The sequence below is a fragment of the Cololabis saira genome, chromosome 12, assembly GCF_033807715.1.
Source record: "Cololabis saira isolate AMF1-May2022 chromosome 12, fColSai1.1, whole genome shotgun sequence".
NCBI lineage: Eukaryota > Metazoa > Chordata > Actinopteri > Beloniformes > Belonidae > Cololabis > Cololabis saira.
In genome coordinates this window covers 30,739,061-30,744,999 of record NC_084598.1, presented here as the reverse complement: position 1 = coordinate 30,744,999, position 5,939 = coordinate 30,739,061, and positions in this window count along the sequence as shown.

Here is a 5,939-nt window from a genome sequence, read left to right as displayed (position 1 = left end):
GTAAGTTACAAACTACACTGAGATCAACTGTATACTCCTGGACATTTCCATACCCTTTAACATTAAACATTTCAAATGAATGCTTAAAACTAAACCTTATTATAATCCAGACACAGTAAATCAAACTTTTTACCACAAAAAAGTATTTAAAGAGGTTGGCATTAATAATCCACACAAGAGTAGCCATACAAGAAATATATACACATGTGTACATGCACACATTCCTTAAAATATGTGTGTGTTTACTTGTAACCTACAGTACAGATATCTTAAGCGTCATAAAGCATATGGCACCCTGCAGTCTTGAAAATGGAAAGTGAAAGATTCAAATCATGTCATTACATTTTAAAGCAAAAATCGGTCCCGAAAATAATATAGTTTAATAATAAGCTGATTAGTGATCGTATTGTCAAAATAGTAACTAATTTTTGTGTTTCTGTACAATTTTCTTTACTCTTTTTGCAGAAAACGACCAAATACTGTACCCTCCAAGGACACTTCCCTCCATTTGCATGCAGCCTTTCTCCTGTCCCTCTGCTGGATCTCCAATGAAGATGATAATGAAGATCTGTAGCCCTGTAGTCTCCACATAGATGAAGACCCCCCCCCCCCCTCCTCCTACGGTGACCACTCTGGCCCTCAGGTTTGGGTTTCAGTCCCTTTCAGTTCAGTCAGTGCTGAAATTATATCAAATATTTATTTTATATAACTCAACGACATCAACTCAATACAACGTCTTGATACATCAAATAGATAATTGATCACCGGATAACACTGATTACCTCTTGAGGTGGGTGGATTGAGACAGGACTGATCCCATTCCTGATCGCTCAGCAAACAAACATGTAAATAATATTGCTGTATACTCCAGTAGAGGTTTTTGACCAGCAACGTTTATGTGAATGCACAGCTTTCTTTGTCCCCTGCACATATTTTCTTACGGCCATCATGTGGGTGACAAACTGTTGGCAGCCATGACCTTTTTCTCTGTCATAAATAAGTGCATATAGTGTGTAGCTCGTAAGAGAACCCCCACACTCTTCATGCATGTCGCCGGGCGGGTAAGCTTTCAAACCTTTGCATGTGTCGTGATTCCGGTCTGGAGCTGGAATGCTGCGAGGAACGTCTGATCGACTTTGACAGATGCCAGACACAGAGAGAGAAAGAGAGAGAGATGGTTTCCCTTCAATCCTGATCCTGGTCTCTGTGCTCTAGATTTTTTTTATTTTGAAACAAACATATGGCAGATCTGTTTGTTGGCTTGAAGACAGAAAAAAACATAACATTGGGATATCATTTTAAGTGAGAGTAAACCCAGCTCAGAGTTGCAGTGATGTCAAGAAAACCTTTTTTAAATGCTTTGATATTTTCATTGCAGCTGAGTTGCGGCTGTCCGGCGCTACTGTACATTCTCTGCATCGCGCACACACCTTGTGAGTCTTCTTACCGAGCCTTAACATGAGCAGATTTATCTCACTCAAATAAATATGCTGTCCCTTGAAAAAAAAATTTAAATTGCTACCTCTAGAGCAGCTTATTGTATACGCTTCTTACAGTATACGCAGATATCATCCTTTCAAATGCTGAATAAGAGCTGATCTTAGAGTTTCTACAGACTATTGTACGTTTAAAATACTAGTACCAGTGAAGAGTTAAATTATCCTCTCCTGCAAGTTTATACATTCACATTTTCATTCTCCACAACACTGCAGGATCAGAGCTAAGCAAAAAAGTGTTCCCCAAGAATATATTCGTAAAGCATAAAAACTGAAGTGCTCACATTATACCGGAACGAAAACTGTAATTGTAATTTTTCACTATTTGTCATCACGTTTAAAGATTGTATGGGTCAGTGCTTTGGACCAGAGTGCAGAGATTCAGTTGTGTCTGCATGTGTGTCCCCAGCTGAGCTGCCACCAGTCTGGGACACTTTGACGGAAGCCTGTACCAGGTTACCAGGTTGCTGTTATTCTTCTGTGAAAAATCCTGACCAGCCAATCAGGATAGAGGAAAGCAGCATGTCCTGGGTAAACAGTTGTGTTTGTACTGAATCTCTTACTCAAAGAACAAATTAGAGCGAAATGAGTGTTGCAAACCACCCAGCCATTGTTTGCACAATTCAGTGTGAGAAACATTTTGGTTTTGAGTTCCATTTATATCTGATGTTTACTCTTGATTAAAATTTCAGAGGACGTGACTTCTCTGGGTTTAAATTAACATCTGCTTGATGTGTTGCAATTTTGAAATAGCCCAAAAGGACCCCAGATGTAAGGTGTTTGACTCTTGTCATTAGTGTAGTCCCTAACATCCTCATCCATCACAGTACCGCAGCATCACAGCAGGGACTGGGCCTGATGCTCCAACTGGAATTAACAACATCTCAGGGCTTGACATTCACAATCATATTAACCATGCATCACCAACATCTTTTTCCTCCTAAACTATGTGATTGCTGATGAACAATCATGTCAGTGTGTTTGATTAAAGGCTTAAGCAATGGTATGGTATGACTAATGTGATAAAATGTACATATATATACTGTAACATCTGCATTCTAACACATGGCATCTAAAATTAAGGAACTGGTCAAACAGACTCTACTTCACATCATGTTTTATTTCTGACTAAATCTGAATCTTGGGAGTGTGTGCTATGTTGTCACCTGCTGTTACACCGTCTGATTTCAACATATCTAAAATAAATGTGCTATTTATTGTTAATCTTGTAAGTAAAATAGCGTGTCATGCACATGCATAAGATGCATTCTAACTTTGTTTAGAGAAATGCTTCTTTTATTTATTTCTGTATGCCTATACTGTAGCGTCAACATGATTACGTGAAGAATCACTTTGCAGAATATCTGTATATATAGACTCAGCAGTATGCTGTATTGTATGTGAGGCTCTGTGTTGTAGTAAAAATCTCAATAAACTTGTAAAAAGGCATTTGCTACGGAGAATCTTTTCAGACTTGTATCTAAAATACTTTTTTGTGTCTTTAGGTAACTATAAATCTGAGCTATAACATGTGGAGTTCCTCAAGGTTCAGTTCTGGGGCCTCTGTTGTTTAACATCTATATGCTTCCACTTGCTCGAATTATGAAAAAAAAGCATTACCATAACTATGCAAATGACACACAAATGTATATAACCATGTCACCAGGATACTATAATCTAATTCAAACATTGATCAAATTAAAGAGTGGATGTGCCAGTATTTCCTTCAGTTAAATGAAGACAAAACTATAGTATACTTACTATAGTAAGAATAGAAATAATAATAGCCAGAAATCTGTGAGTGGTTCTGGACTCAGACTGGAATTTTAACAGCCACATCAAGACAGGAGTGAAGTCAGCCTATTACCAGCTAAAGAACACATTGAGGATTAAAGAACTGATGTCTCAGAAGGAGATTTAGCAATTAAGCAGCTTAGTATTGTACTAAAACATAAGCTGTTGACAGGTGCTTGTGGTTAATTTTTTAACCACAAATGCTTGTGTCTCATCCATGGGAATTCAGTGACTGCAGATTTTAAAGGCTGACTGTCTGTCACCCTTGTTTTATTTCCTTCTCTGTTAGAAAAAAAGCAATTTCTATAAAATCCAACAAAAGATGAAATAAGCACATTTGTCCCAGCTCTGGGTGGTTTCTGTTTTGAAAGGAAACTATGTTAGGACTTCTATCTGGGACTGCTGGTGACTTCTATTGCATACCCACTCTTGTTTTTACAACCTCTGACCTAAACAGGAAATTGATCTTTAAATATTCTATGACTGAGACCTTTGCCAAAAAGGATTATTTGAGAATGAAGTTTGGAGTGGAGAAGCAGCGAAAAATGCCAGGATTCAAAGAATTAACAGCAAAAATTGTCACACTGAAATCATCCTACATTTACTGAAAAATGGTAACATAGTAGAATGTGGAAAGTCATGGGAGTCTTTACAAACGTGGAGTAACTCTACATATATGTATATATATATATATATATATATATATATATATATATATATATCAGATTGACATTAACTACACTGGTTTGCGTTTTTATAGTTACAGTCTCTATGAAAACTGCCAGCACTAAGATTCCTAGAATTCTTTTGAAGTGACAGAGACCAACTCTGCAAGAAACTTCCTTTTGCTCCTCTTCTACTGTAATAAGCTGCTCTTCATTGTTCCCATGAGAAAGGAAGCAGTGATGTAAACAACAGTGGCATGTGAAACATCTTTAAAGTGCTGTTTTTATGTGTGTGTGCTTGATGTTTCCTGCAGTTTTGCAACTCACATTCACATAAGATGATCAGACCAAGTGTGAAATGAGCTTTAATCTTGCACAGGTCAAATATACAGCCATCAGCTTTAACTGCAGAGCAGAGAGCAGAGCAGAGAGCTTCAGAAAAGAAAAGAAAAAGAAGAAGAACTTAACTTTGAAAATTACCAGCATTTTAAAGTGGCCAAACCAGAGTCTGGACCTGAATCAAACTGAGAATCTTTCAAGAGAAATAAAGAATAAAGTGATTAAAACAAAGCATTGTAACCTCAAAGACATTGCTGTGGAAAAGGAGTGGGTTAAAATCCCCAAACACTTTCAAAAAGCATATACAAGAACCATTTACAGAGTGAGCTCAAATATAAGCTTTGCCAATTGTGAACTTTGGCATTACATTTTATTTTTAGAAATATAAGAAAACATGAAAAAGCTACAGTGTATCATTAGGATGTCTAACACAATTTTTGTCACTTGTTATTGTAATTTCAAGATTGATGAAAATTACAGCATGAGATAAATAGGCCAGTGGTACATTGTTAATTAATTGAGGTATAATTTAGTAAAATTAAAGTTTTCCTAGATTTAAAAAAAATACTATTACTCATCATTTCTTAACGTTCTTTTGTTGCAGTTCATAAATATGATAGTTGTATTTGTAAGCATGGTCAGTATTTGGGTTAGACACTGAACAGAGGTGTCAAGTAACGAAGTACAAATACTTTGTACCTTACTTAAGTAGGAATTTTGGTTATCTATACTTCACTGGAGTAATTATTTTTCAGACAACTTTTTACTTTTTCTCCTTACATTTTCACGCAATTATCTGTACTTTTTACTCCTTACATTTTAAAAACAGCCTTGTTACTCTATTTCATTTCGGCCTTTAAAAAAAAAACTATCCAGTTAAATTGCTCCATCCGGATAGAATGAATTTGGTTGTGGTTGTGGCACAGATGTTCTTGTCCAGTTTTGTTCTTACATCCGTTGCCCTCAGATTCCTGCAACTAAACTTGGATGTACATTCCAATAAAGGTTAGGATAAATGATAACATGCCTCTGAAGTTTGACTTTTTGCACCATTACAATACTTATTGGCAACTAGTCATCATATCTTCTGCTCTCTGAAACACATGTTAATGCTCAATAGTACACATATATGGTTCTTTAATATATTTGCATTATACTAAGATGCATTCATTTTCAATGGCTTTTGTCCTTAATTGCTTTTTTACCCCTTACATTACTTTTACTTTCATACTTTTAAGTAGTTTTGAAACCAGTACTTTTATAATTTTACTTGAGTAAAAAACTTGAGTTTATACTTCAACTTCTACAGGAGTATTTGTAAACTCTAGTATCTATACTTCTACCTGAGTAATAAATGTGAATACCTTTGACACCTCTGACACTGAACACTCCATTTTACCATTATTTGATCATTTGTTTTGGACTTTTTTATTCGTAAATAAATTAAGCACTGTTGATTTTGACCTAGACAGAATTAGAACCGATTTATTTTCCTTATAAGGGCTAAAATGCTCCAAACATCCTCGGTCATGCACAGTACGATATCCCAGAAGAAGGATTTCCGGTGTTTGCTTACACCCACTCTCCAAAAGTCATTGATTTGCTGTCAAGGCTGATTTATAGTTCCGCGTTACACCAACGCAGA